We start from the raw sequence: 21,590 nt of genomic DNA on the forward strand, positions 1-21,590 counted from the left end.
ATGGTTCAGAACCCTACTGTTCTGCATGGACTGGCCACTGACCGTTTACATTGTCAGCCTCTCAACAGAGACAGAGACATCAAGAGAGCCCTTCCAGCCTGCTCCCACAGCCTCCCCTTCTCCGTGGGGTCCCCCATGGACAGGCGGGTGTGTGCCCTTGCAGACACGTTCCAGGGAACTTGCTGTCTCTGTTTAGTGTCTCTGCTTCACATATGTGCTGCAGCTGTAACACGTGTGTGTTGTGTGCTTGTGCATTTCTGCCAGATCTCAGGTTGTTCAGGGGTTGGGTTCCAGCGTGGACCTGCCAAAGGCCACCCCGGGGTGTTCCTCAGAGGTGCCGAGAGTGGAGTCTGCAGAGGTCAGACGTTTCTGAGAAGGTTGAGCAGGGAGGAAAGAAGCCACTGAGAAGCCCTTTCATTTCCCTCTTAATAGAGAATCAGGATTGAGACCCAATTCTCATTGTTTTTAAATTTATACTGAAGAGTATTAGAAATGAAACATTAATGGAACGTGAAAAATGAACTCTGCATTCGGCTCCCACTTGCCAAATTGCCCGAGCGTGTTGCGGGGAAGGGAGCAAGGCTAGAACCATGCCCAGAAACCAAGCATCTCCACCCCGCTCGCGTGGATGACCGCCACGAAGCTTAATGGATAAATATTTTACGTACTTTAATTTTCTCATCTATGGGCTTGATGTTCTAAGTCATTTTTTGTTTTGTTTTCCTACTTCATAAATGTTAAAAGCATGTGCTCTTTTCACTAAGAAGAACAGTGTGTGGTTTCCGTTCTGCGGCTTTTCCCTCAAACCCATGAGGACAAAAATGCTGAGACATGTGGCTGCTCCTTTCCTAACCTTCTGTAACGATCGGAGCTCTCCAGAGGGTGTACATATGCAATTTAGTATGAGAAACGGGCTTGTGTGTTTACAGAGGCAGCAAGCCTCAAGACCCGCAAGTCAGCAAGCGGGGGACCCGGGAGAGCTGACGGTCCCAGTTCAAGTCTGAAGGCAGGAAAAAGTGGATGCCCGGTTCAAAGGCAGTCAGACAGGAGGAGTTCTCCCTTCCTCGAGGAAGGGTCAGCCTTTTTGTTCTAGTCAGGCCTTCAGCTGTTTGGATGTGGCCCACCACATTGAGGGGGGCAATCTGCTTTATTGAGTCTACTGGCTCCAAACTTCATCTCATCAAGAGGCCCCTTCCCAGACACACCCAGAATCACGTTGCACCAAACATCAGCCCAGCTGAGTCAACACATTAACTTAACCATCACATGTCTTCTTTGTCTTGTATTCCTTCGCATCCCACCTGCCTTATCCTCGGGCTGGCTCTATCGGGAATACAGTTCTCACTGATTTATTTTTCTAACTGGACCCCACAGACGCATGCAGCCTGGTGGCCTGGTTTCCCCTGACTCATTTTATTTTTTCCTCTCTCATCGTTGTTCCCTCCTCTTTCTCAGCCCCATTTCCTTCCTTAGATCTGTGACTTTTCAGAACATGTCACAATTCCTCTTAGAGAGCCCCCGCCCCATCTTCCCCTTGGTTTCACTGTGTCCCTTAACTCAGAAGTGGCCGAGGTCCTTGTCTGCAAGGGACACAGAGCCGCAGCTCCCTGCTAACACACAACTAGACTTGGGGACGGCAGCTCCACTCTGCTCCTATCCCGAGGTGAGACTTTGGCGGAGACCCAGCTAAGCCCAGATGGAGCCATGCAGAGACTCGATGCCATATATCACCCAAACTGCACTTCTAGAGGGCTTTCTCCCTCCACCCTGTGTTCTGTTGTGTTTAGCAGAAGAGCTGCATGGCCGTAACATCTTCCTTTTCTATTACCCATTTCAAAAATAATCATCAAGAAAGCAATGAAGAAGCAGTATTAGAGGAATTGTAATGATATTAGAAGCACCCATAATCCCACCTTAGCACAGCTACTATTTTTACTTGGAGTTTTAAGGTCTTCATTTAAAATCTCCCCATTAGTGAAATACACACACTCTAAAGGAAAATGACATGTGTGTGCAGCTGAGCAGAATATATTCGGGTCCCAGGCAACCACAAAAAGCTCCACCAAGCAGAATTCCCCTACGGCCCCAGAAAACGGACACTCTGCATGGAGGGGCAGCTGGCTTAGGGTCTTCCAACCCGGAGGATCATTCAGCCATGCGCCATGCTGTTTTCTTGCTGAGGATCAACGTGGATCGGTCCTTTGGGAAGGGGTTGTCATGTTGCCCCTCTAGGAGTGGAAGTCCTGAGCTGCTCCGTGGCCCCCTCGCAGTGGGAGGCTGTCCTGAGGGTCCACACCACAGGAGGGAGCCTTCCTTCCGAAGCCTCAGCCACCTTCTCCATTCCTAAACTTTCGTAGCTGCTCACGTATGCTGTCTCCAGACCCAAACTCTAAGATGAAGCTTTCTCAATTCTAACCTGTTGTGAGCTGTGACCAATCTAACCTCTTAGGCATCCTTCAGTGGTGCCCACCTCCACCCAGCCTCCCACCACAGGAGCCTGCGATGGGCTTGTTTGAATAATTCCTCGAGCTGGTGGGGAGCTTCAGCAAGATACTCAGGGAGAAGCAGGCCCTGCACCCGGTCCCTGTGGGAAGGGGGCTGGTTCGGCTGGGCCCCTCTCCCCGGAGTGGAGTGGAGGAGGGGAGCTTGCCCTCAGACCACTCAGGGCCCTTTTCAGATGTCAGAGCAGGCCTCACACGGGGGCTGTTAGATGCATCACCTCCAAGGACGGAGAGGAATGTGGGCCACTCTCTTCCTCCCAAGCCCCCCATCCATGACCGAGTGTGCGGGAACACAGACGCCCAGCACCGCCTCAGCCCCCTGCCCCCAGCCAGGACGCACGCGGGCAGAGCCCCTGCGGGAGGGGCTGAGGCTGGGACATCGCCTCGAGTCACACCTTTGCTTTGCTTCTTCCATCTCTCTGTCAGGTGTCCCCCACCAGCTCCCCAGTTCCCTCACTGGCTTGTGTGGGAAAATCTAAGTCCTCGTCTCAGAGGAACCGACCCAAGACAGCATGACAGCCCTTCACGAGGACTTGTCATCGGCCGAGCACCTCCACCTGCCTTTCATGCGATTCTCACCTGAGAACTAGCCTGACGAGGATCACCAGCCTCATTTCTAGACAAGAAGATGGAGGACCACAGGGAGGCTGGGGTCTCCGAGTCCCCACCGTGACCGGGGGCGGAGCGTGATTCCAGCTCCAATCTGAGGGATGGCTCCAACGGGAAGCGTATTCTTACGAGGATCTCAACCCCCGGGAAGTCCAGTCCAGCCAGCCACCTCCTTCTTATTCTCGCCTCGGCCAGCGTGCCCACCCGAAGCCCTTCTCTGGCCCAAACTGCAAGCTGTTCTCCAGCCAGGCTCTCACATTACCCCATCCCCATGTCTCCTTCCTGGTTCCCACGCGATGTTTTCTTATTAGCTGTTTCCTGTTCACCTCCTCCCACGAGACTGCTCATCTCTGAATCACTCATGACGTCTGAGCCACGGGGTGGGCGTTCACTGAGTGTTTGTGAAAGAACTAATCTCATGAAGCCAACTTACGACCGCTTGAGGGAACTCGTGGTAAGGACCCGGCTGCACGGCGGTCCCAGTACGATTTTCTTGTGTCCTTCTTGAGGTCCAGCCCTTCATCTGGAGAGATGCATGGACCTCAGGGTGGAGGTAGAGACAGTCCGTGGGCCAATCACCAGCGCTTCATCACTGACATCACTGCCACCGCCTCCCAAGGGGCCAGACACCAAGGGACTGCCCCTGGCGCTTTGATCAGAACCCGAGAAAGACCCATGAGGAGGGACCTGGAGGGTGGGCAGGCGGGACAGGGAGGCTGGCGGCGTCCGGGGGTGGCAATCCTAACAGCAGCAGGAGAGGAGGACTTCCACCTTGGGGATGAAAAGACAATCATGCTTCAGACATATTTATCACCTTCTTCCAAGAAGGGCAAAGTTGGAGAGACAACGGTCCTTGGGCGGCAGCGCAATGAAGAAAAGGTTACGGACGCGGCCAGTGTCATAAATGCTCATCTCCAATGAGACAGACTGACGTGACATAGTGATCCCAGCGCACCGTCTGTTCCCTCGAGGAGTGGCTGATCGCCTGCCAGCGGGGCCAGGACACCTTCCGGGGATTCCCCGGGTTTGTCCCTCCTCCGTCCCAGCCGCCAGCTCTCGCTGTCCCATCCCCCTCTTTCCACGCCATTTCCTTAATTCTATTCATTTTCACAGTCTAGCTGGAAACAACCTGAGTAAACACTTTCAGAAACAAGAAACACTGGCCTTTCTCTAATTAGATCACTTGAAACAGGGCCAAGTTGGGAAGTACTATTTTTACACGCCTCATCATTATTCTTTGCTTGAAAAGTTGTTAAGAGAACTAATACCTCGGCGGTGAAGGGCAGCGTTTATTCCCCCATTAAATCTATCACAGTCCACCTTGCTACAAATAGAGGAGACAGCGGGGGACGCGAAAGCTCGCATCTGCCTCTCAGGTAACTAACACTCAGGGAGCAGCAGGCGGGGCTCCCAGAACCGTGCACCTTGGGCCTCCCCACACACCTGTCCTCCTCCCGGCCCCCCTTCCCCAGACCTCCCTCAGGGTTCGTCTCCGATCACCTCTCTGCTCAATTTCCCAAGCATTCCCAGAGCATTTCACAGGCTTTTCTTTATTCAGTGAGAATGTCTAAGTGTTGGTTACTATTTGGATCTCGGTTCCACAGTTGCATACTGAAAATCTACCCAATGCAAGAATTTGAGCAAGTGTTAGGGACACAAAGATGTAAAGTCTTGGTCCATCCCTGAAAAAGCTAACAGGCTGACAGGCAAGGCCAAATCATTCCAAAATACTCCAGCAAGTATGGAGGTGGAGGGTGGCAGGATAAATTAGGAGTTAGGGATTAGCAGATACACACTACTGCATATAAAACAGATAACCAACAAGGCCCTACTGTATAGCCCAGGGGACTGTATTCAATACCTTGCGACAACCTATAATGAAAAAGCATCTGAAAAGGAATATATACATGTGTATACGCATAACTGAATCACTATTCGCACAACAGAAATCAACACACCATTTTGTAAATCAACTATACTTTAATTTAAAAAATTTAAAAAAATAGTCTAGCTGTCCTAAAGCAGAGGCTTGGGTAGGGGCACAGAGCCCTCACCCCTCCTGGAAGGGCACCCTGGGCCGGAAGACCAGGGACAGCTTCCTGCCGTTAGAGCAGGCAGAGAGCTAGGTATGAGCAGAGAAAGGGGCTGCAGGCTAAAGGGCAGGAGCTGGGCAGAAGGGAGGGGCCCGGGCCAAATGCAGGAAACCTTATACCATGTGAGCACCGGGGGTCCCCGGGCAGAGAAAGAAAAGCAGGAACCTCTGGGCTGATAAGCGGTCACACCTTTGGGGATGATAAGCGTCCTGGAGGCCAACAAAGAAAGGTGGGAAAAGGCAGGAATTTCTAATGTAACCTTTTGCTCATTATGCCCTCATTTTAATAAAATTAGCCTTGCAGATCAGAAGTCCCCGTCATGCACCGACGCCACTTCCGATCCAGAGTAAATAAGGACAAAATTCCCTCCTCCCTTTGGGAAGGTGGAGTTGGGATGAAAATCAGGGAATATGACCCCAGACCCTTCCCTCCCTGATGAATGTCCTGCCCATCCAGTTTTACACCCTATGGAACCAACTTGCCAAAGAAACTCGGGACAGCCGCTCCCCTGAGCCTGCCCGCTCTCCCCTGAGAGTGTGCTGTCCATCCGTTAACAAATTCTCACTTCACTTTTTTAACCACTATGTCTTGTCTCTGAGCTCTTCCTGGGACGGGGCAAGAACCTGGAACACGGTTACATCCACCGGGCAACACTGAGGCAGGAAGGGGGCAGGGCACAGCCACTCAAGGGCTGCCACAGCAGTTAACATCAAAAGGGTGGAAGATTCAAGCCCCAGGAGGCCTTGAGGCTCAAGACGGGTGGCGGGAGATTTGACTTCTAGCCGACCTAGAGCTTCATCACACGCCCACTGAACTATATTAACACGGCTAATAGCACGCCCACAGGCGCCATGGCAGCCCCAAGGCTGGCCGCAGGAGGCCAAAGGGTGGGAAATGGCCAACTTGCTGGGAACCCCCGCCCCTTCCCCAGGCTAGTTAGACTGGTCCTTCCACTTATTAGCACATGAAGCCACCGAGCCCATAAAAACTGGCAACATGGCATCTCGCCGCGGTCCCTCTCTCCCACTCTTCAGAGACGGCCCGCGCTCTGTCTGTGGAGTGTGTACCTACTTTCAATCTGAGCACCCAACCCCCACACCCCGTGGCCTTCCTCTTGCCTTTCAATGTATCTCTCTGAATAAATCTACCTTCACTCAACTGTGGCTCGCTCTTGAATTCTTTCCTGCGCAAAGCCAAGGACCCACACTTGGCGGGGCACTTCCCAGAGGCTCCACTGAAGCCTGGGACTCGGCCCTCCTCATGCCCCACGTCCATTTTTCCTGCATCAACACTACCAGAGACTTCTGAGCATGGGGTCTCAGGTGACATCCTGTTTGTCACGGAAGGAGAGGGAGGTGGGATGGGATTTGCGATCTGGAAGCAGGAGGCAGAAAGGCAGGGCGCGTGGGCCACGGGGTCCGGTGGCAGAGACGGGTTCGAGGCCCTCCCGGCGATCTGGTGCCACGGTGATTACCGGGTCTCCTCACCAGGTCAGACGTGTCTGGGGCAAGGAATTGGCCTGCTTCTCTCATCAGTATCCCCCTTGCCCAGGACATGAATGTTGCTCAATAAAGAGTCCCTGAATGAATGAATGAATGAATGCATGCCGAAGATGGCCAGGGAGTGCAGGGCGCAGGGAAGATGAGATAAGCTGGAGCTTTGTCCTAAATGCTGCAAATGCAGTCACCAGAAATGCCTGCTGTCTGCTCCGGGGGCCCCAGGAGCGGCAGGAGGGCCCTTGGTCATTTCTGCGGGGAGGGGACAAGCGGGGCGTCCTGGGGGAGGCGAGTCCTGAAGGATGAATACTGGGTTGTGCTTCTCTGCCGCTCGCCTCCCCGTGTCCGCTGAACCCTGGGTCCCTGTGCCTGCTGTCGGCCCTTCTTTTTCTCTGAGACCCCTTCGCCCACAACGAGGTGGCAATGGGGGTCAATGGGTGGCGGCTGGGCGGGGGTGAGTCAATGCATGCATTTCTGCTACTGGTGGGGCTTTTCAAATTGTGACTGTTCGTTCTTTGTCTCTCTCTGGCCACTGTCTGGTGCAAACCGAGTGAGTGCCCCCGAGAAAGGCAGGAGGAGGGTCTGGTTCAGCAACTCGGTCCAGGCAGAAAGTGTCATCCCCAGGAGGGGCCTCCAAGGGAGGGGACTTCGGGTCTGACCCTGAGACAGCACGATGCCTGGAGCTGCGTGAAGAGGAAGGGGTGGGTTGACACGCTGCCCCCAGCCCTGTGCCCACCTCCTGGGGTGCCACGCCCACACTGCTGCAGGCAGAATCTCCACCTCTAGGACCCGGAGAAGGAGGTCGGTATCCTCTCCATCCTTCTAAGGGACAGGAGAAATGATGAGAGAGATTGAACTCCTTCAAAGAAAGAATGAACAAACACTAGAAAAACAATTCAAACATACATCTCAGGCTTCCCATGTGTCAGGCAAGGTTGGCCCAGGGGAAGCAAAGATGCTCCAACGTGGTCCCAGCCTTGCAGGGGCTCCCGGGAGTCAGGCAGTGAGGATGAGGTCGCTTTCATTGCCCAACCCCAGACCCCCGCGCCTGCTCCACCTCCTGCACCAGCCCTGCCCCCCCTGCACCTGCCCCCCCTCCAGGCCTCTGGGTTCGGTTGCAGGCTCTGGATAGGAAACAAATGTGATCTGTATGTTGAGCTTCTGGGGTTTTTTTCCCCATGTTGGGGCCTTAAGGGGCCAGTAAATAAACCCCTTTCCTGCCCCAGAGTTTGAATGAGGTCCGTTGAGAGAGACAGGAGTCAGGCAGAGAGCACTGCTGAAAGCTGGCCGACAAGCTGGCTGTCGGCCACAGCGAGGGGTCACCAGCTCTGCGGGTGACTGCCACCCCTGCCCACACCAGCTCCCCCAGCACAGAGGGAGGGAGCCCGGGGACACCCTGCAGGCCAGGGAGGGCAGGGCTGCACCTCCCGGCGCCCCCTTCCGTGGTGGAGCCGTGAAGCCCCTCACCTCTGTGGGAGGGAGCCAGAGGAGATGCCCTGTGCTCACACTCACACATGCTCACACGTACACCACACACCCACACACACTCACTCACACACACACGTGCACCCACACAGACACACACACACACACACACACACAAAGAGGACCAGGCAAATACGGATCCCGGACCTTGCGGGCCAGGGAGAAGCCTTCCCTGAGCCCTGAGCGGGACAGGTCATGTCGTGTGGTCCCGCTGCAAACCACTTCTCTTCGGTGACTCGATGGCAGCTGTCCGTCCTTAGCCTCCCTTTTACTCCCTCCCCGTAGGCTCCGGGCTCTGTGGGAGAAGCACCGACCCCAGCACAGCAGCGGGTCCTCCGAGGTGGGCTGCTTGCCCGGGACCTGGAACTCTCCAGCACTGGCACTGAAGGTCCCAGGTCCCAGGAAACCCCTCTGTTCCAGGCCCACCAGGATGGCTGGCCTCCCTAGGACGGTCAGTGCATACCTGCTTTGTGGATGAATTCGTGGCTCACAGGGTTGCAGCCTCACTCCTGGTTGAGAACAAATGCGAGCAGGAAACTCCCCCTGTGCAGGAGCTCCGATGAGGATTCAAGCCCCAGCCCACGTAGCCCCCAAGGACGTAGCTCTCCTCCAACATGGTGACAGGAAGGGGCTGAGCGAGGGACCTGTCCCAGGATGTCCCGCTTTTGCGTGGGGGCACTCAGATCAACGTCCTCAGTTTGCAGAAAACTCCCTGGGAAACTGACACCATCCGTCCTTCATCCTCAGCAGATGCGAGAATAATTACAGAGAAGGATGGGGTGGGAAGGCCGACGCTGAATTTCCTGAGAGTCAGGGTCTTCCATGCAGCTCTGATTACTAGACTCGCCCGGACATGTAGAATTATTTCCAATTCAGTTTCAGGAGGTTGATTGGCCCAGAAGAGAAGCTCTAAAATTTCAGGAGGGTGACAAGTGGAATTTCCATGAAAAGTTGGGCAAATGAACATTTGTGGGCTTGGCTGGTGCCCACAGCAAACTAGACACACAGAGGCTGAGGGCAGGCGGGGTCCCCTGAAGATCTTAAGGAAATCTGGGCCCCAGTTTTGGTCCTCAGGGGTCTTTGATGACACACAGAAGAGGTGGCTTTCCCAAGTGTGCCGCCAGCAAACGTGAAATCGGAGACGGGAGGGGTGAGTGCAGCGCGCAGCCCCGTGGTCAGGGTGCGGTCACTGAGGAGGAGCCGTCGGGAGGACGGGGTTTGCACTGGACTGAAAGAATATGCCAAGTGAAAAGGAAGGAGCTTCCAGGTGGCAGAAGCAGCGGGTGCAGGAGCCCGGAGAAGGGACCACCGTGGCAGGTGAGGAGGTGGAGGGAACAAAAGACAGACCGGAAGGTGAGCAGGGGGTCCCGGTGCCTTCTGAGCCCACCCCCACCATCCCGCCCCCAAGCTCCGGCCTGTCCCCTTCTTGCAGCGGCGTGGTCCAGGCGCCGTCACCAGGGCCCTCCACCCTGAGCATCAGGCAGGGATTTGGGATCCTGAACTAATTGTATCTTTAAAGATCCTATTTCCAAACCAGGTCATGTTCCGAGGTTCTGAGTAAATGTGATTCTGGGGGGACACAATTCAACCCACTCGAGGCCCCAGTACTGTGGACCCCACTCCCCCCTGTGCCTCACCAGCCCCTTCCTCCCCAGGGGGGGTCTCTCTGCTCCCTACAAACCTGCCACGAACACCTCAGCCTAACCCAGCGACCGCAAAAATAAACCCCCGACCGTGAATGCCCAGACCGCGCTGCCCCAGCCGGCCCCAGCCCCCTCACTCTGTCCCCCTTGGCAGCAAAGCCCCCGTTGCCCGTGTCCCTGTCTCCATGTCTACAGCTCCCGCCCCGCCCCTCCCCTCCTGCTACAGCCCACGTGGGTCACAGCCACACGGCGCCCAACGAGGCCAGAGCGGCTCCATCGGCCACGCGCACGTTATCAGTTAGTTTTCCCTATTTCACTCAACCTCTCAGCACCACCTGACACAGCTGAGAGGCTGGAGAGACACCCGGCGGTCAGAGCGCTTGCCGCAGCTGCGCTCTGACCCACCAGCTCTGCGGCCGCCACCTCAGCCGAGCCACACGCTCGGCAGCAGTCGGCCCCCAACGACCAGGGCTTGGTCAAGGGCTGCAGCTTCCCGGCTGTGCACCCCTCCTCCACCTCGGGGCCAGATGGAGAATGTGGTCCCCAAATCAATCAAAGGGGTCCTGCTCCTGGTCGGCCGCCCCCAGCTCCCCCAGGTGACAGCCCCCATCAGGGCCTCCTGAGTCCGGTCTGTTTCCCCGTGAGGCCTTCCCGCTCCCTGGCCGCCCTTGAGGCTCTGCAGAAGCTGACCTTTGCCGTGAAGCTCTGAGAAAAGTGCCCTCTGTTCTCCCTGGGCAGTCTCCCTTTATTTCCACACCATCCATCACTCCTTCCTTTATGAAAGGATTCCTCCCTTCAAAATGCAAACCCACGTGCCTGTTTCCCCCATAACTCACCTGATGCCCCTGCGAGGTCCCCTCAGTTGAGTCCTCCTCAACTTCCTCGCATTGCAAGGCTCCGAATCCAGCTCTCATCTCCCTGTGCATTTTCTGCCTTGATGGTCTCACCCATGAATTCACACACCACCCTCTCCCATTTTTGCACATCCAGCCTTGACCTGCCCCAAGCTACAGATGCGTACAGCTCCCCTCCCCCAACCCAGGAGGCAGTCACTTGAACATCCAACAGAATTCTTAAACCTAGCATGGCTGTATCAGTCAGCAACGGCCACAGTAATGCTGTGTAACAAACTTCCCCCAACTCCGAGGCTCATGGCAGTCAGCAAACATTTCCACACTCACAGCTTCCTAGGCTGACAGCTGTGGCTGGAATCAAGTGAGTGGATGGACTCCAGGCTGCGGGCTACCTGTCAGTTCAATCACATGTGTTTATCCTGAGACCCAGGCTGGGAGGAAATTCTCCATGGGGACGCCTAGGACATAAGAGGCTACAGTGCACAACAAGTTCAAGCCCTCAGCTTGCATCATGCCAACCACATCCCTCTAGCCAGAACAAGCCTCACAGCCAAGCCCATGGAGCAGGACAAGGAGGTTTCCTTACTCACAGTGAGGGAAACAGAAGCAAATGTTTGCCAAACAAAATCCACAAAGCGAAGGCAAGAGGATTGGTAAACTGCCTTCATGCCCGGAAAATATAATTGTTTATGTAAAATCCGAAGTCATACCTTAATTATGAAAACCAATTAGTGAATTCAACCACATTGCAGGATACAAGATTAAAAAACAAAGTAAATGGAATTTCTATGCAGTTACAACAAATGATTGGAAAGTGAAATCAAAACACCTTTTACAATAGTACTAAATGTAACAACAGATGTGTGGGACTTACACAATTAAAACCACCAAATGCTGCTAAGAGAAGTTGGAGAAGACATAAGTAAATGGAGAGAGATCGTGGATGAGAAGAATTCATATCACTAAGCAGTTGGATCTCCCAAAGTTTATCTGTGGATCCAGTGCTATTCCCATCAACATCCCAGCAGGGGTTTTTGTGGAAATTGGCAAGCTGGCTTTAAATTTTACATGGAAAAGACCATAAGAAAACAGGAACAAACGGCCAATTTATTCTTGAAAAGAGAACAAAGTTGGAGGTTTATTCTATCTTATTTCAAGATGTACTGAAAGGTGACAGTAATTAAGACAGTGAGGTATTGGCAGAAAAATAGACAAGCAGACCCACAGAAGAAAGCAGTGACTCCAGAGACGTGTACGGATGTGCAGGCATGTGTGTGTACTTAGATGTATATGGAATGTGTGTGTGTGTGTATGTAAATGTATGTGGGTGTAGATTTTTGCTGTACGTGTGTATATGCATTTGTGTGTGTGTGTGTCTGCGTGTGTGTGTGATTATGCACTGATCTTAAAAGACACCAGCCCAATTCAATGGGTAAAGGAAACTGTTTTCCATAAATGGTACTAAAATAACTGGATATCCACATGGAAATAAAAAATCACTGACCCTACCTTACATCACACACAAAAATTAACTTGAGACGGATCATAAACTTAAGTGTAAAAGCCCAACCAGAAAGGGTCCAGGAAAAAACATAGGGGGGGATCTCGCTGGTCTGGGGCACAAAGACCCCTTGGGGCACAAAATTATACAACCCATTCCCAAAAAACAGTAACTCTGAAGTCAGAAATTTAGAAACTCGTAAATTCATCAAAGGGCTCTGCTAAGAAAACAGAAACATGAGCACAGACTGAGAGAAAACACCTTTCAACACAGACGTCAGAGGAAGCGCTCACACGCAGGGTTTGTGAAGGACCGCCACAAATCATTAAAGAAAGGGAGCGAGACAACTGCCCTCTGAATATGCAAGAGCCGGACAAGCGAAATAACCCCGTGTGCAAGCAGCACGGGAGAAGTCGCTCCACATCGCCAGCCCCTCGGGCAGTGCGAACTGCAACCTAGACGGGAGCCCTGCACACCCACCAGAACGGCCAGTGACCGAGCGCGGAAGCCCCAGCCAGGGGGAGGCTGGGCGTAAGCCGGCCGCTCGCCCGTTACTGGCGGCCGTGCAGGGTGGTCAGGCCGCTCAGGAAAACTCTGGCAGGGTCTGATATGACCCAACGTGCGTTCACCCTAAGACCCAGGCGTTCTACTCCTAAGCATATGTGCACCGAGATCCACGAACGTGTAGGTCCGCCTGTCGCCAAGCCAAGCTCGTCCTGCTCGCCGCACGACAGGCCAGTAAATTGGGAGAGGAGGTGTTGGGGCAAAGGAGCAAAGACTTTATTCAGAAAGCCGGCAGACCGAGAAGATGGCAGACCAATGTCCTGGAGACCAATGACCTTCTCCAAGTCAGACTTTAGGCTCCCTTTACACTAAAAAGAGGAGGGGGAGTGCTTGTTGCTGCAAACTTCTTGGGGTAGGGACTCTTTGTTCTGGGAGTCCTTTGTTCTCGCAGCTGCCCACGTGGGTCAGGTCATGGTGCCCCCGTAAACCTCCAACAAGACAAATGTTGTTTTCTATTCTGCAACTTGTTGTCTTTATATGAATGGAAAAGTGTTAATACTCCTAAAGGCCAGAGCCTTGAGAAGAGGCTCCCCTGCGTATTTCAGGCTCCAGGCAACATTCTTTTACAAAAGGTGCAGAGCCAGCAGGACTGAGCCTAGGAAACAAGGCACAGGGCTAAACCAGAGGGCCAGATCCAGCATGGAGTCAGACTGGTTCTTTTCCGTTGCACATCCAAAGACTTGCTCGAGACTGTATGTTCACAGCAGCTGGATTCGTAACAGCAAAACATGAACGCAGTCTAAGTGAAGCCCATCAACAAGAGAATAGGAAAGCAACCTGAGCCTGTGCATTCCATAGACGTCAACTCAGGAAAAAAAAATGTTTTTGATGCAGGCAGCAACTTGGGTGAATCTCAAAACCATTCCACAGAGCGAAGGGAGCCAGACACAATGTAGCACAAACCGTGTGGTTTCATTTACGTGATGTTCAAGAACAAACAAGAGGGTTCTGTGTGATGGAGGGCAGGTGCACGGTTACCTGCAGGGGGCGGGGGAGGGCTCCTGGGTCTTCCCAGGGTGATGAAGATACTCTGTATCTTGATCTGGGGAAGCTACAATGATCCAATTCGCCTAACTGTTCACTTGCAATTATGCATTTTACAATATGTAGATTATGCCCCCAATAAAGCACTGTTAAAATAACATTAAAATAAATGGAATGATAATATGTTAAATAATAATAATAATAATAATAATAATAATAATAATAAACAACTACAGAGTGGAAGGCATTCCTGCAACACAGCTCCTTCCTCTTGGGCCCAGAACAGCCTCCTGGCACAGGGCTAAGGGTCTTAATCACATGGTCTCACTTTGTGCCACCATCACCCCCTTCAGCAGAAAGGTTTTCTCGGGTCCAGAGAGACTCGGTGACTTTCCCAAGCTCACCAGGCTGTGCAAAGCGGCAGAGTCAAAACACCCTGGCTGAGGCGGCCACCCCCGATAGGGAGTTCTCACCTCCCTCCTCGCCCAGGCTTGGGCTGCCTTCTGTTTATTTTCATAAATCCTACAATAGCCAAGGAGGGGGACTATTGTTAGCCCGTTCTAACAGCATGACAGCCGACTCAGGGTGGAGGAGGGACTGAGGAGGGGAATCGGGGCTGTGGGAGGACAAAACTGCCCTTTCCCTCGCCTCCCCAGGGCCTGCAGCCCCGCACAACGGGGCTGCTTGCTGCCCAGCTCCTGGCTGCCACCCCAAACACCGTGACCGTCCTCTGCTGCTGGATCCAAACAGGAAACACCTCAGCAGTTCTGAGGTGGCAGCAAGGACCAGGGATTCCAGACACAGAAAAGGCTACTTTCTATGCAGCCCCATTGCAAACCCCTAGTTTCCAAGTAACAGCAGACACTCACAGGGAAGAGCTTGTCTCCAGAAATGCTGGCCATCAGCGTGCTGGGAATCAGAGCCCCACCAAGCAAGGCTCTATGAGTTTAACCCCCCCTCCAGCACACGCGTGCCCAGGGTGCACTGGCCGCCCACTGCAAATGCCCCCTGGGTGAGTGACCACGAGCATCGTGCTGCCAGTGGCTGGCATGTCCAACCCACTCTGACCTCGGGCAGACCACCAGCTCCGAGACCCCCACGGGAGCAGGCATTTCCTGTCACCCCCTGTAGTTGAACCAGAGGGGCCTGGAAAGGGGCTGCTGAGAGGCCTCCGGGGAGAGAGAATTTCAGAAGGGAGCCAGCAGCTGGCCCCCCACTTCAGTCTATTTGAGACAGGATGAGACCTGGGACCTGGGGCCCTTTGCTGCAGTATGTGCACCTGGACAAATGTCTCCTCGAGCAACAGGATTCAAAGAAACTATACGGGACTGAAAATAACTGGAGGCATAAGTAGATGGGCAAGTTATGAACAACAAGATACTAAAGACCAAAAGCTCAACTATCATTTCTGAGATGCTGGGAGCAAAAGCAGGGTCCTGTGCATGATCTCTGCCCACGGCACCACCGAAGAGGTGGGCAGACCACCCAAGCCACCCTCCCACCTGACCCTTGGACCCACCCCTACCCTCACCAAGTTTAAGGGGCCAGCTCCCCGCCTGCCCCCGGGGAGCAAGCAAGGGCACCTGTTACTTGTTTCCACTTCCTCAGTCTGCAGCTGGGCCCCAGGAGAGCCCTGCCTGAAATCCTCTTCTGGCCTCTTATCAATTTATATTGATTAAGGAGCCCAAGAGCCCTGGTTGGTAACATATTGAGGAGAAATGGCCTGACAGCTGCAGAGGCCCAAGGGACAATCCTGGTCCCTCATCCAGGCTGGCTTTGATGCTCAGGCCCCTTGGGACAGGCAGGGACAGCAGACAGTGTCACCACAAGTCCGGAGGCACCTCTGAGCCTTGGCTTGGCCGTGAAAGGGACACAGTCCCGCCCGGGCCTTGGTGGGGGGCTGTCAAGCAGGAGAAGAGGCAAGATAGGGGTTGCAGTCTAACAGCGCTTCCCAGGTTGATGCACGAGTTCTAGGATATGGCTGTTGGGCACATGATGTGTGGCTTGTGTGGCCAGGAACTGAACTTCTGATTAAATGTCATTAAGCTAATTTTAGATTCACCTGGCTCCATGTGACTACTGGCCACTGCGTGGGACTGCATACCATGGACCTTGAAGCATTCACAGACTCCTCTGCCCTTGAGGACACTGACTCTGCCCCTGGCAGCAAGGGCTTAAGGTGAGAATGAAGAAATTTGGTGCCTCTACAGAGGACGTGCCCACTTGTCAGGCCACATGTCTCCTCTTTACTCTTGGTTCCACTGCTGGAGGTCCTCGAAGCCCCAGCCAGAGATGGAGACTGCCCATCAGGTCTGAGCAGCCACATGGACCCAGGAGGGAGAGAGGGCCCCTGGGGTGGGGCCGCTGCAACCCCACACTGGCCCCAGCCTGCCTCTGTAGAGGCTGGCTGTCCTCCAGGCCTGGCTCTGTGTCAGCATCGGCCGAGGGTGCCCAGCCTTCCTCATCGCTCCCAGCAGTCTTGTCACATGACTCTGACATCTCCACCTTGACAAAGAGCAGAGGAGGGAACCAAGGATGGGAAAATAGAGCCAGAAACAGAGCCCATCTCCTCTGGACACAGCCCAGCAGTTATTCTAGTCTGCAGCTGCCGGGCCCTTCCAGCCTCTCTGCTGGTCCCTCCACCTCAGGGTGAGAGCCGGCTGCGCACTTGTGCACACACACTTGGAATTTGGGGTGCACCAATGGGAAGTAACAGCAGGCAGGGGCCCCCATGCTTAGTAAAATCCCTCCAGCTCAGGGAGTCTTAATTCAGAACAGGGGTTGTAGGATGGACCTCGAGGGCCCCACAAGGCCCCTAAAATTTTTGCCAACTTGGTTTCTGTGTGTGTCTATGAAGTCTGGAGGGAGCAGAATCCTCTGATCAGAACTTCAGAGAGACCTTGGGGAGTTTCCTGCACAAGGAAAATTGAAGCTCACCCCACCCCCCAGGGGCAAGACCCCTCCCTTGGTGCCTGAGCCCTGGCCCACCTGGGGAGAGCGCTCTCCCTGTGCTCAGAGGCCCCCACCTGCCCGGGGCTCAGGCCAGTCCCTGCTCAAGAGGAACACAGAGTATTTCCAGGTCTGGAAAAGGGAGCAGGGAATAAGCTGGCTGAGCAAACAGAGAAGCCAAGCCCACACGTCCCCACATACCACACCAGGGCACAGTGCTCGCATCACTTGGGGGTTGAGCCCAGTACAGATGTGGAGGAATTCACTCTCTTCCCCGCTGGACGTTTATGCTGAGGAGTTAAGCACCAGGGTAGGAGGTGAATGCTCGAGTATCGAGCTGATGGTATGCACCAATCCTCCTCCCCAAAGACAAAAGATACCACACTCAGGATGGGAACTGTGTTCCTGGGTCCTGAATTGTGATGCTAAGCTAGTTTGAGAGAGGGAAGGAGAGAGAGAGAAAGGTCAGGTAAGAATTAATGAAACACAAGGAGCCCAGTAAATCCTGCTCACGGAAAACAAGTCAAGAAGCAGCCCTTGGATTAAATGGAAACCTGATGGAACTAGATCAGGAGGGAAGAGCAGGGGTGTGCGTGTCAGGGAAATAAGCGCCCACGGCGGTCACGCGCAGCCCCCCCCCCAGCCACTCTGCGGCCGCAGCAGCTGCTGGGCCACGTCCACCACGTCACCTGCTGCAAAGAGCAGAGGGAGGCCCCAGTCCCAGGCTCCGAGCCACAGAAGCTGAGCACCAAGGCAGATGCCGCAGTCTCCCCTAACTGGTGAAGGGGAGCAGAATGGAGCACCCTAAAATAGGCCACTTTGGCGTAGGAAAATCTTAAGCTGAAGGCCACTGAAAAGAAGCAGGTATAAGAAAAGTGCTCTGTTCTCCCCACCATCTGCCATTTAGCAGGACCTAAATTTGTCCTTCCTCCCAACCAGGAAGGACACAAGATAATCACTGAAGACAATGCTGGACCCTGATCAGCCCTGAGGAGCCTACACAAGCCTTCCTCCCTGGCCCTTGTGTCCCATTTGTTCCCCCAGGTATTTGCCCTTCCACATTTGGCTGCCTTAGAAGCTCAAGAACTAGCTCCCTTGTCTTGTCACTTCTCTATGAATCTAGTGTTCTTCTGTTAAGTGCGATGTCAGCCCAAGTTCTAACCACCCCTTTGAGTTACTCATCTCTGACTCCTGCATGAGCCACGTGTTAATAAACTTCTCTCTGTTTTTCTCTTCTTAGTCTGTCTTTTGTCTGTCTCCTTTGCAGGACCCCAGGCAATAAATCTGAGATGTTTAGAGGGGGAAAAAGTTTTTCCCTCCCCTACACTTGCTTTCAACTGTCTTCATAATCTAACTTCAAAATCAGTTGCTTCAACAGTAATTCAGTGACCATGGGCCCAGCACTGTGGTGAGCCCCAGGAGGTAAGAAACAATTTGACATAGATAACCCCCTGCAACTCCTGCTTGAACCTCAACGTCTTGCAGGGGCAAAAGAGGCAACCAGAATGGAAAAGTGATGGTGGAGCTGTGGTGGGAGACATCAAGCTCAGTGCAAGGTCACATGTGTGGGCTGACCTTGGGCAGTCCTTGAGTCCCCATGAGCCTCTGTTTACCCACTTGCAATTGCTCTGGTAACAACAGAACCCACCTCATGGCACATTGAAGTTCTTAGTGCCTGGCACAGAGTAAGTGTTTGTATCAGTCAGGGTGGGCTGGGTCAAGCTGTGTAACAAATAACCCTCAAATCTCAGTAGCTTCAAGTGGGGGGCCTGATCTACCAATAGAACAGCAACTACCTGCATTGCTGCTGGGCACTGTGACAAAAGGAAACAAAGGAAAGACAAACCATACACTAGCTCTTCAAGCTTCTACCTGAAGCTCAGTCAAGTCACTTCCACTCACACACCACACACAAAAGTCCTATGGCCACGCCTGACTCCTGTGGGCAGGGAATGCAGTTACCACATGCCCAAGGAGGTGCTGGGGAGGCTGCAGATTTGGGGCTACTGGGCCCAGGCATGGTGGTGGGGTCCCACAAGGGACATGCAGGGACATGGTGGCTGCACAGGGACATCATCTCAAATGCAGATAGAGTTCTGGCAGCACAGCTGCCCTTTCACAACTGACATTTCAGCACCAGGCGCTGTTCTAGACGCCGGGAACATAGCTGCAGACAAACAAGACAGCAGTTCTGGCCTCACGGGCGGCTCATGCTCTGAAAGAGAGCACCTGCAGAAACACCAATGCATGCGTGGTGTCTGAGAAACACGGTCCTGGGTGCAGCTGAGCTCCCAAAAGGCCTCGAAACGCGAAGCTGTGTTTCTTCTAAAAGCAATGACTTGGTCAAAGAAGAAATCCTCCAACCACGTCCCAGCGGACCCCCTGCTCCAGGGTCTCTGGGTCACCACCCGCCCCATCACGCCCTCATTCCCCTGAGAACGGGGTCGCAGCGTCCAGCAGGGACTGCGTCCAGGACAGGGCTTGGCCTCAAATTCAGGGCTAACAACTCACATGGCAAAACTGCCGGCCGGCGTCTGCGTGGCTGAGGCTGGTGGTCCCAGCTGCTCACCTCCCCCTGCGTCCAGAGCCCCCCACCTGAGCGCTGGGATAAACACACAGCCAGCACACTGGGCGCCGGGTGATGGATGGAAGGAGAATGGACACTAACCAGCGGGCGGCGGGCCCAGGTGCAAGTGCGCCTCGGGCTGTGCTCGCGCCTTTTGTCCGGACGTGGCCGATGGATCGATTCCTGCAACACCAAAGTGCAGAAACCAGGGTCAGCTGCGAGACGTTTGCACTACATTCATGCCCGGCTTCCAGGGAGCACTGGTCCCCAGCTCCCTCCCACGTAAAAGTGCTCATCTATCAAACCAAGAATTACCCGTTTGCTTCCGGGGAGGCCTCGCCTCGTATTTCTCCCAGCCTGGGGTCCCACCAGCAGCGGCAGAGTGTATTTCTTCTGCAAACAGTCATCTCTGCTTCCCCGGCCGGGCTTCCGTCTGTGCCTGGCGCTTGGGAGCCCTTCAGTGCCTTTGGATGGAACGAATCAATCAATCAATTTAGTGCAATTTAGTCCCTGGAGGGATGGGGACGCGGCCTGAGCTGGGGGTGGGCAGCTGGATTTCTCATCGGCGATCCAGGGCTCATCAAAGGGGAAGACAGACATTCAGAGCAGGAGGGGCTCCGGGGAAGGTCACCAGCACGGACCCCGAGGGGCCGCTTACTAGCTACATGTGCACAGACAGCTCATTGAACCTCTCTGAGCCCCAGTGTGTTCACCTGTGAAGTGGGTACAATAACACACACCTCTTAGGTTCATGGCACAAAATAAGTGAGTGAATGTATCAAAACTCCGTGGTCTAAACACACGCTCCCTGAAAGAAGAGTGTGACACTCCATCCGCTCAGCCCCAGGGTGCCCGCCTACCACCTCTATTAACCATGCTTTTATTTTCCCTATTTCTGATGCTCTGACATCCAGAGCCTTGCTGACCCTGGAGAGCCCACCCCTCCCAGTCCCTGGAGATGGTGAATGAACTCGTGCACCTCTCGCAGGCAGGCTAACTGATCCAGACCCCTCACTCCTCCAGCAGCTCAAACTCAGGACCACTCTCCCCGCCCCAGCCACCCAGGCTTAGGTACAGGAACTAGAGGCAGCCCTGGTGCCCCAGAGCCCACTGAAATTGTTCAAACCAGCCAGCCCTGCGCCTGCTGGCCCCGCCTCGCCCACTGCCTCCTGCAGGAACCCCAGAAAGGCTCTTGCCCCCATTCCCCAGCCTGCCCCTGCCCCTGCCTGGCCCTGGTGCCTCTCCAGGTGGCCCTCTGCGGCACGCCTCCTGCTGCTGGAGACGTGTGAGTGTCAACTCCCCCCTCCTGGCAGTTACTTCCACGCCTGTGTGTCCTGCTCCACTGGATCAGGACAAGCCCCAGGTTCTGGTACAACACACCCACCCCTTCGTCCTCACCCACCCGGGGCAGACACCTTCCAGGAAAGTCGGGGAGGAGGACGTGAACCGTGGGAAAGGCTCCTTTCTGGGAGGCAGGAGGAGGCAGGGACAGGACCGGGTGCGCTGCGGGGGCTGGGGCAGGGTCCCGCTGAGCTCTGCCACCTTCTCCCCTCCGTGCTCCAGCCACCAGCGCCTCCTCCGCCAGCTGACTCCGAGACAAGAGCTCCAGCGGCAGCTGAAACAACGGCTAGACTGTAATGACTTGTTCACGGCTGTTTGTTGGTGTCACACTCAATTTTTTTTTAATTTCCCAAAGACACTAATTCAAAAATGAAGACTCAGACAAAAACATTCATCAGAAAAGATGGAGAATAAAATACTCTTGGTGACTCGTGCGTTGACCTTTCCTCTGCCACGTCCCGCCGGGGCCCCTGGGCGGCGGAAGCATGAATGGAGGAGAAATGGCTCCAGCCGTGGGTCTGGGGCCCCAGCTCCTGGGGAGACACGGTGTGGGGTCAGGTCCTGGGCCAGGGGCTGGCCACCGGCGTTCTGCCCTCGCCGAGTCCCCAGCTGGGGGGCAGACCGTCTCCACCAGGTGAGGAAACTTGACCACGCACCCGGGGTGATCTGGAAAGTGCTGTGGTCCGGGGCGTGCCCGCCTCTCGTCATCCTCCTGCAGACAGCCCCACCTCAACCTTGACCCTCCAGGGCCCCAAAGCGAGAGGAGGGGGTCTGCTTTTTAGAGACGGCTCCCCACAACGGGAGGAGTGCGGCAGAGCAGCGCTGTCATCCAAGCACGCCCCATCATTGCTCTTCTGAAAAGACAACCACCTGGAAAGCACACGAGCTGAAAAATCAATGGGTGTATTTCCCACTTCTCTGAGATTTCACTGTGGAAACAAACCCCCCAGAGATTCATTTAACGCCCGATGGGCCGTCCGCGCTGGCCCAGCCTGTCTGAACTA

The 21,590-nt window shown here is 54.4% G+C and overlaps 1 long non-coding RNA gene across 1 annotated transcript; it reads right to left on the reverse strand.

The window, feature by feature from the left end:
* Positions 1-8,654: 8,654 nt before the first annotated feature.
* Positions 8,655-19,636, reverse strand: LOC140700821 (uncharacterized). The gene is made up of 3 exons (XR_012079551.1): positions 19,561-19,636; positions 19,348-19,428; positions 8,655-9,093 (listed from the first exon to the last, which is right to left on the reverse strand). It is a non-coding gene; the product is annotated as an uncharacterized lncRNA (long non-coding RNA).
* Positions 19,637-21,590: the final 1,954 nt, after the last annotated feature.

Source organism: Vicugna pacos, chromosome 13, assembly GCF_048564905.1.
Source record: "Vicugna pacos chromosome 13, VicPac4, whole genome shotgun sequence".
Taxonomy (NCBI): Eukaryota; Metazoa; Chordata; class Mammalia; order Artiodactyla; family Camelidae; genus Vicugna; species Vicugna pacos.